At 33.0% G+C, this 13,831-nt stretch overlaps 1 protein-coding gene across 4 annotated transcripts in view; it reads right to left on the bottom strand.

Moving 5' to 3' along the window:
• The window catches only part of LOC101896953 (hemicentin-1), a 1,222,160-nt gene that overhangs the window by 845,669 nt on the left and 362,660 nt on the right, over window positions 1-13,831 (bottom strand). The window lies entirely within an intron of this gene.

Below are 13,831 nucleotides of genomic sequence, written 5' to 3' on the forward strand. Positions count from 1 at the left end.
TTCTCTATGAGGCACTTGGTTTTGACCATTTTTGGCCGTGGTCGGGACACTACGCACTGCTATTACGATCCCAAATACCAAATTTGAGATAATTCTCTCGAACAATCTACCTAACATCCCTAAAATACCGAACATCTGGAGGTACCGTTATATGGGGCTATATGAAGATGTGGAACTATATATATGCAATTTTCTGTCATATTGGATAGTATCCATTGCGCACTCCAAATACCAAATTTGAAACAAATCCGATGCAGGAAGTTCGGCCGAGCCGAACTTTAAATACCCTCCACCATTTGGAACGAATTTAAAAATTTTCAAAAAACAAAATCCTTAAAAAAATCTGTTAAAAATACCGAATATAGCCGTTATATTGGGTCTATATGACCCCAACATACATAGGCATTGTTTGTCATAAGCCATTACCATATTCTAATTCGAAACTTGAAATAAACGGTGAATAATATAGCTAAACTCGTCAAAATACCGAATATAGGGAGGTACTGATATATGGGGCCTATACGAAGACCTGGACCTGCATAGACAATTTTCACAGACTGTAGTTCCCATTACGAACTCTAAATACGTAATTTGAAACAATTCCGGTGAATAATGTCGCTTAAATCATCAAAATACCGAATATTGGCAGGTACCGTTATGTGGGGGCTATACGAAGACGTGGACCTGCACAGATAATTTTCTGTCTTAGGCTGTAGAATTCGTTTCGAACTTCAAATACTAAATTTGAAACAATTCCGGTGAATAATGTGGCTAAAATCATCAAAATACCGAATGTCGGGAGGTGCCATTATATGGGGGCTATATAAAAACTTGGACCTACATGGCTCATTTACGAACTTAGCCTGCCTATTGGAAAAATAAACATGTGTGCAAAATTTTAGCCTTCTATCTCAATTCGTTCGAAAGATAGCGTGATTACAACAGAGAGCCAGACGGATATCGCTAAATCGACTAAGAACTTTACGCTGATCAAGAACATATATATACTTTGTGTGGTCTAACACGTATATTTCGAGATGTTACAAAAGGAATTACAATCTTAATACACGGTATAAAAATGGAATAGCGTAGAGTTGTGAAACTATTTTTTAATATATTTGAAAGTTATAGATGAATTCAAATAGACAAAGGCTCAACTCTGTGATGAAGGTAAGCATAATGATAAGCTTACCATCATCAGATAAGCCCAAATTTACAATGTCATTGATATACAACATAAAACGTAACTGTCCATGACACTACCTACTACAACACCTGCTTCTGAGTTTTTTTCCATGAATGTCAACAAATTATTTCCTATTCTACAAGTAGCTTTTTAATATTAGTAATGCATTTTGTCTATAGCCATAAAATTTTAATTTTTGTAGCAAAATCCCATGGTCCACAAGGTCAAACGCCTTTGAGAAGTCATAGAATATTGCAAATTAACAGTAGCTTCTTCTGTTCCAAACCCCTTCCTAGTGCCATACTGAAAATCACAAAGTACGTTATTATTCTCAAGATAGTCGCTCATCTGTTTGCATAGTATATTTTCAAATAGCTTTGTAAAAACTGATAAATCAGCTAGTGGCCTGAACTTGTAGATAAAACTTTCATTTGCTTCTTTAGGAATCGGCACACGTCGGCACATGGGGCTAATAATTGACAGCATAGCGAAACAGTTTTTTGAGAAATATTATCGTAACCTTAACTACTTTTCTTTGATAACTGAAGAATTACATTTTTCACTTCATTTATGGTTGTATAATTGAAGTTAATATTTATATTCATCCAATTTACATCGAGTTCTAGTAATCACTACCTTTTTGAGCAATACCTGTTTTTAATTCTTCCACAGAATCAAAAAAAATGTGTAAAAGTATTGAACTTTTCAAAATCATCCAAAATCAGGGTACCGATTTCTCGTCTGATGTTAATGTCCCTCATTTATTTTAACCTGCCAAGATTCTTGTTTAAAAACTTCCAGCATTTATCTGATTCGCTACGTAGTCTTTTAAGATTGTAACTGTAGTAATTACTTCTAGATTATCTGCATGATCTCTTTGTAATTCTACTTATAAACTTAATCTGTTTTTCTATTAAATAGCCGCCTTTATTTTTCCGTCTGAATTTTAATAACTTTTCCTTAAATTCTATTAATTTTCTCAAATTCGGGTTTATCCAAAGAGTAATATTACATTTTCCTGATCGGTTGTAGGTTCTACTAGTTGTAGATTCTTCCAAACATTTCTGAATTTTGGTTATTAATTTGGCCTTATCAATCGATGGATTTCTAGTAATACGAAACATAGATAAATCTCGTTCAATGCATCGTATCAAATTATCTTGATTAATAAAGGAGTAAGTTTTATTATTGTTGGCATAATCCACAATGGAATTACCAACACAAAAGTAAACGATGTTATGGTCAGTCAATTCACACTCTACAGAGACTATATCACACTCTGCAGAGGTTGGGCATTTTTGGGATCTATAAAAAGAAGCAAGCCTTACAGGTTTACCAAACCATTTAACTTCATCCAAAATGATTTGTACATAATCTATAAAGTTACGAATTTCGCACAAAACAATATTAAACTTTATGCCATGGAAGTTCCTTCAAACCCATCAGCTCTACAAGAATGCACCGCTTTATAACTAGCTATATTATATATTTGAGAAACTTCGTTCTTAAACCAAGTTTCTTGCAAAGAAACAACACAAGCTACTTTGACAAACTCGATAGCAATGTTCTAAACTTATTATATTTATTAATGGAAGATAAGCTTCTCATATTTATTGACATTACATTGAAATGTATATTACTCAGAATTCGTAAATGTCTTTTAAGTAATGCAAATTTACTAAAGTAATTCTTTGACATAGAAAAAAGAAAAAAGAATTTTATTCAAAGTTAACACTTAATAACACTTATTAAACAAAAAAAATTATATAATTTACGATGATATATATGTCTCTTCTTCATCAATAGCTTCACCTTGGCTTCTTTCTCGGGAAGTTGTATAAGTTGTTGCTTCAAGCAGTAATTTATTGACGTCATCCCCATTAAAACAATAGATTTTAATACGAATGAAGATATATTTTTGAAAAGAAAATCGATAATATTTGCAAATTTTTTTATTAATTTTGACTTGTGTCGTAGCTCTATTCACGAGGTTCTCACGTTAAGGGTTGCCAACGTTTTTCTAATTTTTTAGACAAATTCCATCACACATTCCAAATTTCATTGAAATTACATATAAGATCTAAATCAAAATCTGAGCCGATTTCAATGCAATGTGGCAAATGTACTTTTGTACCATATATGGGAGGTACCTTCGATTCTGATGCCATATCTCAAGATTCACGTGGAATTTCAAAATTTTATGTAGCCTATGTTACTTTCAGGCAATGTTGTAGTATACTTGGAAATTTTCAGGAAAATCTGTTTCATATTTGGTATTTAGAGTACGAAATAAATTCTACCACTTGTGGCAGAACTTTGTCTATGTATTTCCACATCTCCCTGTGTTCCCCATATAACGATCCCTCAACGGTATTCGGTTTTTTTGATGATTTATGTCACATTTTTCAAGGGCAGTGTTTGACATTTTATTGTTGATGTTTACAATAGATGCTGTTGCAAACAATTGTCTATGTCCAATTATAAATAGCCCCATATAAGCCTACCTCCCTATATTCGGTATTTCGAAGATTTTAACATTTTCTATCGGATTTGTTTAAAATTCTATATTTATATTCTCCAATCAGATCCACGTGTGATGACATATCCCCCATTAATGATAATTTTCGATATCCGGTGTTTTTATGATTACGGCCACAAGGCTTATTTCATCCCATGGGAGAGAAAAAAAGTTAAAAATATTTGACGTATCAGTACCAAAATTCAGATTCCTTGTAATTAATATGTTTTCTATTTTTTTCTCTATGAGGCACTTGGTTTTGACCATTTTTGGCCGTGGTCGGGACACTACGCACTGCTATTACGATCCCAAATACCAAATTTGAGATAATTCTCTCGAACAATCTACCTAACATCCCTAAAATACCGAACATCTGGAGGTACCGTTATATGGGGCTATATGAAGATGTGGAACTATATATATGCAATTTTCTGTCATATTGGATAGTATCCATTGCGCACTCCAAATACCAAATTTGAAACAAATCCGATGCAGGAAGTTCGGCCGAGCCGAACTTTAAATACCCTCCACCATTTGGAACGAATTTAAAAATTTTCAAAAAACAAAATCCTTAAAAAAATCTGTTAAAAATACCGAATATAGCCGTTATATTGGGTCTATATGACCCCAACATACATAGGCATTGTTTGTCATAAGCCATTACCATATTCTAATTCGAAACTTGAAATAAACGGTGAATAATATAGCTAAACTCGTCAAAATACCGAATATAGGGAGGTACTGATATATGGGGCCTATACGAAGACCTGGACCTGCATAGACAATTTTCACAGACTGTAGTTCCCATTACGAACTCTAAATACGTAATTTGAAACAATTCCGGTGAATAATGTCGCTTAAATCATCAAAATACCGAATATTGGCAGGTACCGTTATGTGGGGGCTATACGAAGACGTGGACCTGCACAGATAATTTTCTGTCTTAGGCTGTAGAATTCGTTTCGAACTTCAAATACTAAATTTGAAACAATTCCGGTGAATAATGTGGCTAAAATCATCAAAATACCGAATGTCGGGAGGTGCCATTATATGGGGGCTATATAAAAACTTGGACCTACATGGCTCATTTACGAACTTAGCCTGCCTATTGGAAAAATAAACATGTGTGCAAAATTTTAGCCTTCTATCTCAATTCGTTCGAAAGATAGCGTGATTACAACAGAGAGCCAGACGGATATCGCTAAATCGACTAAGAACTTTACGCTGATCAAGAACATATATATACTTTGTGTGGTCTAACACGTATATTTCGAGATGTTACAAAAGGAATTACAATCTTAATACACGGTATAAAAATGGAATAGCGTAGAGTTGTGAAACTATTTTTTAATATATTTGAAAGTTATAGATGAATTCAAATAGACAAAGGCTCAACTCTGTGATGAAGGTAAGCATAATGATAAGCTTACCATCATCAGATAAGCCCAAATTTACAATGTCATTGATATACAACATAAAACGTAACTGTCCATGACACTACCTACTACAACACCTGCTTCTGAGTTTTTTTCCATGAATGTCAACAAATTATTTCCTATTCTACAAGTAGCTTTTTAATATTAGTAATGCATTTTGTCTATAGCCATAAAATTTTAATTTTTGTAGCAAAATCCCATGGTCCACAAGGTCAAACGCCTTTGAGAAGTCATAGAATATTGCAAATTAACAGTAGCTTCTTCTGTTCCAAACCCCTTCCTAGTGCCATACTGAAAATCACAAAGTACGTTATTATTCTCAAGATAGTCGCTCATCTGTTTGCATAGTATATTTTCAAATAGCTTTGTAAAAACTGATAAATCAGCTAGTGGCCTGAACTTGTAGATAAAACTTTCATTTGCTTCTTTAGGAATCGGCACACGTCGGCACATGGGGCTAATAATTGACAGCATAGCGAAACAGTTTTTTGAGAAATATTATCGTAACCTTAACTACTTTTCTTTGATAACTGAAGAATTACATTTTTCACTTCATTTATGGTTGTATAATTGAAGTTAATATTTATATTCATCCAATTTACAGTTCTAGTAATCACTACCTTTTTGAGCAATACCTGTTTTCAATTCTTCCACAGAATCAAAAAAAATGTGTAAAAGTATTGAACTTTTCAAAATCATCCAAAATCAGGGTACCGATTTCTCGTCTGATGTTAATGTCCCTCATTTATTTTAACCTGCCAAGATTCTTGTTTAAAAACTTCCAGCATTTATCTGATTCGCTACGTAGTCTTTTAAGATTGTAACTGTAGTAATTACTTCTAGATTATCTGCATGATCTCTTTGTAATTCTACTTATAAACTTAATCTGTTTTTCTATTAAATAGCCGCCTTTATTTTTCCGTCTGAATTTTAATAACTTTTCCTTAAATTCTATTAATTTTCTCAAATTCGGGTTTATCCAAAGAGTAATATTACATTTTCCTGATCGGTTGTAGGTTCTACTAGTTGTAGATTCTTCCAAACATTTCTGAATTTTGGTTATTAATTTGGCCTTATCAATCGATGGATTTCTAGTAATACGAAACATAGATAAATCTCGTTCAATGCATCGTATCAAATTATCTTGATTAATAAAGGAGTAAGTTTTATTATTGTTGGCATAATCCACAATGGAATTACCAACACAAAAGTAAACGATGTTATGGTCAGTCAATTCACACTCTACAGAGACTATATCACACTCTGCAGAGGTTGGGCATTTTTGGGATCTATAAAAAGAAGCAAGCCTTACAGGTTTACCAAACCATTTAACTTCATCCAAAATGATTTGTACATAATCTATAAAGTTACGAATTTCGCACAAAACAATATTAAACTTTATGCCATGGAAGTTCCTTCAAACCCATCAGCTCTACAAGAATGCACCGCTTTATAACTAGCTATATTATATATTTGAGAAACTTCGTTCTTAAACCAAGTTTCTTGCAAAGAAACAACACAAGCTACTTTGACAAACTCGATAGCAATGTTCTAAACTTATTATATTTATTAATGGAAGATAAGCTTCTCATATTTATTGACATTACATTGAAATGTATATTACTCAGAATTCGTAAATGTCTTTTAAGTAATGCAAATTTACTAAAGTAATTCTTTGACATAGAAAAAAGAAAAAAAGAATTTTATTCAAAGTTAACACTTAATAACACTTATTAAACAAAAAAAATTATATAATTTACGATGATATATATGTCTCTTCTTCATCAATAGCTTCACCTTGGCTTCTTTCTCGGGAAGTTGTATAAGTTGTTGCTTCAAGCAGTAATTTATTGACGTCATCCCCATTAAAACAATAGATTTTAATACGAATGAAGATATATTTTTGAAAAGAAAATCGATAATATTTGCAAATTTTTTTATTAATTTTGACTTGTGTCGTAGCTCTATTCACGAGGTTCTCACGTTAAGGGTTGCCAACGTTTTTCTAATTTTTTAGACAAATTCCATCACACATTCCAAATTTCATTGAAATTACATATAAGATCTAAATCAAAATCTGAGCCGATTTCAATGCAATGTGGCAAATGTACTTTTGTACCATATATGGGAGGTACCTTCGATTCTGATGCCATATCTCAAGATTCACGTGGAATTTCAAAATTTTATGTAGCCTATGTTACTTTCAGGCAATGTTGTAGTATACTTGGAAATTTTCAGGAAAATCTGTTTCATATTTGGTATTTAGAGTACGAAATAAATTCTACCACTTGTGGCAGAACTTTGTCTATGTATTTCCACATCTCCCTGTGTTCCCCATATAACGATCCCTCAACGGTATTCGGTTTTTTTGATGATTTATGTCACATTTTTCAAGGGCAGTGTTTGACATTTTATTGTTGATGTTTACAATAGATGCTGTTGCAAACAATTGTCTATGTCCAATTATAAATAGCCCCATATAAGCCTACCTCCCTATATTCGGTATTTCGAAGATTTTAACATTTTCTATCGGATTTGTTTAAAATTCTATATTTATATTCTCCAATCAGATCCACGTGTGATGACATATCCCCCATTAATGATAATTTTCGATATCCGGTGTTTTTATGATTACGGCCACAAGGCTTATTTCATCCCATGGGAGAGAAAAAAAGTTAAAAATATTTGACGTATCAGTACCAAAATTCAGATTCCTTGTAATTAATATGTTTTCTATTTTTTTCTCTATGAGGCACTTGGTTTTGACCATTTTTGGCCGTGGTCGGGACACTACGCACTGCTATTACGATCCCAAATACCAAATTTGAGATAATTCTCTCGAACAATCTACCTAACATCCCTAAAATACCGAACATCTGGAGGTACCGTTATATGGGGCTATATGAAGATGTGGAACTATATATATGCAATTTTCTGTCATATTGGATAGTATCCATTGCGCACTCCAAATACCAAATTTGAAACAAATCCGATGCAGGAAGTTCGGCCGAGCCGAACTTTAAATACCCTACACCATTTGGAACGAATTTAAAAATTTTCAAAAAACAAAATCCTTAAAAAAATCTGTTAAAAATACCGAATATAGCCGTTATATTGGGTCTATATGACCCCAACATACATAGGCATTGTTTGTCATAAGCCATTACCATATTCTAATTCGAAACTTGAAATAAACGGTGAATAATATAGCTAAACTCGTCAAAATACCGAATATAGGGAGGTACTGATATATGGGGCCTATACGAAGACCTGGACCTGCATAGACAATTTTCACAGACTGTAGTTCCCATTACGAACTCTAAATACGTAATTTGAAACAATTCCGGTGAATAATGTCGCTTAAATCATCAAAATACCGAATATTGGCAGGTACCGTTATGTGGGGGCTATACGAAGACGTGGACCTGCACAGATAATTTTCTGTCTTAGGCTGTAGAATTCGTTTCGAACTTCAAATACTAAATTTGAAACAATTCCGGTGAATAATGTGGCTAAAATCATCAAAATACCGAATGTCGGGAGGTGCCATTATATGGGGGCTATATAAAAACTTGGACCTACATGGCTCATTTACGAACTTAGCCTGCCTATTGGAAAAATAAACATGTGTGCAAAATTTTAGCCTTCTATCTCAATTCGTTCGAAAGATAGCGTGATTACAACAGAGAGCCAGACGGATATCGCTAAATCGACTAAGAACTTTACGCTGATCAAGAACATATATATACTTTGTGTGGTCTAACACGTATATTTCGAGATGTTACAAAAGGAATTACAATCTTAATACACGGTATAAAAATGGAATAGCGTAGAGTTGTGAAACTATTTTTTAATATATTTGAAAGTTATAGATGAATTCAAATAGACAAAGGCTCAACTCTGTGATGAAGGTAAGCATAATGATAAGCTTACCATCATCAGATAAGCCCAAATTTACAATGTCATTGATATACAACATAAAAAGTAACTGTCCATGACACTACCTACTACAACACCTGCTTCTGAGTTTTTTTCCATGAATGTCAACAAATTATTTCCTATTCTACAAGTAGCTTTTTAATATTAGTAATGCATTTTGTCTATAGCCATAAAATTTTAATTTTTGTAGCAAAATCCCATGGTCCACAAGGTCAAACGCCTTTGAGAAGTCATAGAATATTGCAAATTAACAGTAGCTTCTTCTGTTCCAAACCCCTTCCTAGTGCCATACTGAAAATCACAACAACTTTCATTTGCTTCTTTAGGAATCGGCACACGTCGGCACATGGGGCTAATAATTGACAGCATAGCGAAACAGTTTTTTGAGAAATATTATCGTAACCTTAACTACTTTTCTTTGATAACTGAAGAATTACATTTTTCACTTCATTTATGGTTGTATAATTGAAGTTAATATTTATATTCATCCAATTTACATCGAGTTCCAGTAATCACTACCTTTTTGAGCAATACCTGTTTTCAATTCTTCCACAGAATCAAAAAAAAAATGTGTAAAAGTATTGAACTTTTCAAAATCATCCAAAATCAGGGTACCGATTTCTCGTCTGATGTTAATGTCCCTCATTTATTTTAACCTGCCAAGATTCTTGTTTAAAAACTTCCAGCATTTATCTGATTCGCTACGTAGTCTTTTAAGATTGTAACTGTAGTAATTACTTCTAGATTATCTGCATGATCTCTTTGTAATTCTACTTATAAACTTAATCTGTTTTTCTATTAAATAGCCGCCTTTATTTTTCCGTCTGAATTTTAATAACTTTTCCTTAAATTCTATTAATTTTCTCAAATTCGGGTTTATCCAAAGAGTAATATTACATTTTCCTGATCGGTTGTAGGTTCTACTAGTTGTAGATTCTTCCAAACATTTCTGAATTTTGGTTATTAATTTGGCCTTATCAATCGATGGATTTCTAGTAATACGAAACATAGATAAATCTCGTTCAATGCATCGTATCAAATTATCTTGATTAATTAAGGAGTAAGTTTTATTATTGTTGGCATAATCCACAATGGAATTACCAACACAAAAGTAAACGATGTTATGGTCAGTGTACGCGGAATAATTGTATGCACCGTTTTACTATTGTTACTACACTGTTTTTATTCATTTAAAATAATTCTTAAGTTCTACTTATGATAATTTTTCTTAACCTAGTCTAGCATAAAGTGTAAGAGAGAGAAAGGGAGAGAGAAATAGAGAGATACAAATCTACACATGCCTGTGCACCATGCCGCCATAAATTCTAGGGGAGGTCATAAAACATGCGTAGCTATCTCACTTGTGGCAAGCAAACATGCTGCACTTCCTTATCAGTATGAGTTAAGATTTCATCCAGTAATCTAACTCAAACATACCACATGCAGCAATTGAATTATTTATTTCTAAATCAAAGGTCTGTTCACCACATTTTCTTATCTTATATAATATGGACTGTATTAAAAAGATCCCTGTTTAACAAATCCCTCTCATCTACACTAGTTAGCCCCGCTATTCTCTTTTATTATAAAAACATGTTCACTTATCCGTGAACAGTCAGTCAATTCACACTCTACAGAGACTATATCACACTCTACAGAGATTGGGCATTTTTGGGATCTATAAAAAGAAGCAAGCCTTACAGGTTTACCAAACCATTTAACTTCATCCAAAATGATTTGTACATAATCTATAAAGTTACGAATTTCGCACAAAACAATATTAAACTTTATGCCATGGAAGTTCCTTCAAACCCATCAGCTCTATAAGAATGCACCGCTTTATAACTAGCTATATTATATATTTGAGAAATTTCGTTCTTAAACCAAGTTTCTTGCAAAGAAACAACACAAGCTACTTTGACAAACTCGATAGCAATGTTCTAAACTTATTATATTTATTAATGGAAGATAAGCTTCTCATCTTTATTGACATTACATTGAAATGTATATTACTCAGAATTCGTAAATGTTTTTTAAGTAATGCAAATTTACTAAAGTAATTCTTTGACATAGAAAAAAAGAATTTTATTCAAAGTTAACACTTAATAACACTTATTAAACAAAAAAAAATTATATAATTTACGACGATATATATGTCTCTTCTTCATCAATAGCTTCACCTTGGCTTCTTTCTCGGGAAGTTGTATAAGTTGTTGCTTCAAGCAGTAATTTATTGACGTCATCCCCATTAAAACAATAGATTTTAATACGAATGAAGATATATTTTTGAAAAGACAATCGATAATATTTGCAAATTTTTTTTATTAATTTTGACTTGTGTCGTAGCTCTATTCACGAGGTTCTCACGTTAAGGGTTGCCAACGTTTTTCTAATTTTTTAGACAAATTCCATCACACATTCCAAATTTCATTGAAATTACATATAAGATCTAAATCAAAATCTGAGCCGATTTCAATGCAATGTGGCAAATGTACTTTTGTACCATATATGGGAGATACCTTCGATTCTGATGCCATATCTCAAGTTTCACGTGGAATTTCAAAATTTTATGTAGCCTATGTTACTTTCAGGCAATGTTGTAGTATACTTGGAAATTTTCAGGAAAATCTGTTCATCGGTTTTCGAGTCCATAAATTACAAACAAACATACAAAAATTGTCCTCTTTTATAGATTAGAAGGTTATCTGCGGCGCACTAAGCCGCGAGTTTATAATGACGTTGACCAAAAATAGAAGGAGTTGGCAGAAATGGACGCATTTTGGCACAAATGTCGAGTACCAAATCTATGAAACATAGGTTCATATTTTCATATAGCCCATACATAACGGTACCACCCGATATTCGATATATTGTAGATTTAAGCCATATATTGTAATGGAATTGTTTCATATTTGGTATTTAGAGTACGAATTAAATTCTACCACTTGTGGCAGAACTTTGTCTATGTATTTCCACATCTCCCTGTGTTCCCCATATAACGATCCCTCAACGATATTCGGTTTTTTGATGATTTATGTCACATTTTTCAAGGGCAGTGTTTGACATTTTATTGTTGATGTTTACAATAGATGTTGTTGCAAACAATTGTCTATGTCCATTTATAAATAGCCCCATATAAGCCTACCTCCCTATATTCGGTATTTCAAAGATTTTAACATTTTCTATCGGATTTGTTTAAAATTCTATATTTTATTCTCCAATCAGATCCACGTGTGATGACATATCCCCCATTAATGATAATTTTCGATATCCGGTGTTTTTATGATTACGGCCACAAGGCTTATTTCATCCCATGGGAGAGAAAAAAAGTTAAAAATATTTGACGTATCAGTACCAAAATTCAGATTCCTTGTAATTAATATGTTTTCTATTTTTTTCTCTATGAGGCACTTGGTTTTGACCATTTTTGGCCGTGGTCGGGACACTACGCACTGCTATTACGATCCCAAATACCAAATTTGAGATAATTCTCTCGAACAATCTACCTAACATCCCTAAAATACCGAACATCTGGAGGTACCGTTATATGGGGCTATATGAAGATGTGGAACTATATATATGCAATTTTCTGTCATATTGGATAGTATCCATTGCGCACTCCAAATACCAAATTTGAAACAAATCCGATGCAGGAAGTTCGGCCGAGCCGAACTTTAAATACCCTCCACCATTTGGAACGAATATAAAAATTTTCAAAAAACAAAATCCTTAAAAAAATCTGTTAAAAATACCGAATATAGCCGTTATATTGGGTCTATATGACCCCAACATACATAGGCATTGTTTGTCATAAGCCATTACCATATTCTAATTCGAAACTTGAAATAAACGGTGAATAATATAGCTAAACTCGTCAAAATACCGAATATAGGGAGGTACTGATATATGGGGCCTATACGAAGACCTGGACCTGCATAGACAATTTTCACAGACTGTAGTTCCCATTACGAACTCTAAATACGTAATTTGAAACAATTCCGGTGAATAATGTCGCTTAAATCATCAAAATACCGAATATTGGCAGGTACCGTTATGTGGGGGCTATACGAAGACGTGGACCTGCACAGATAATTTTCTGTCTTAGGCTGTAGAATTCGTTTCGAACTTCAAATACTAAATTTGAAACATTTCCGGTGAATAATGTGGCTAAAATCATCAAAATACCGAATGTCGGGAGGTGCCATTATATGGGGGCTATATAAAAACTTGGACCTACATGGCTCATTTACGAACTTAGCCTGCCTATTGGAAAAATAAACATGTGTGCAAAATTTTAGCCTTCTATCTCAATTCGTTCGAAAGATAGCGTGATTACAACAGAGAGCCAGACGGATATCGCTAAATCGACTAAGAACTTTACGCTGATCAAGAACATATATATACTTTGTGTGGTCTAACACGTATATTTCGAGATGTTACAAAAGGAATTACAATCATAATACACGGTATAAAAATGGAATAGCGTAGAGTTGTGAAACTATTTTTTAATATATTTGAAAGTTATAGATGAATTCAAATATATATTATATTTACCGACTTAAGAACGGCCTTTGATGGAATTGTATATATGATTAGATTAAACTTATTAAGTTGTGTTTCATCTTACTTTCATATACATGTTAATAGGTTGTCAATAAATCTTCAAAATACAGTAAATTCGATGGTAACGCTTACCTGCTACAGTATTTTTAAGCAGTGCGATTTTTATGCATCAAATTTGAATGACTGCTG

This window comes from Musca domestica, unplaced genomic scaffold (genome assembly GCF_030504385.1).
Source record: "Musca domestica strain aabys unplaced genomic scaffold, Musca_domestica.polishedcontigs.V.1.1 4, whole genome shotgun sequence".
In the NCBI taxonomy this organism is placed as follows: domain Eukaryota; kingdom Metazoa; phylum Arthropoda; class Insecta; order Diptera; family Muscidae; genus Musca; species Musca domestica.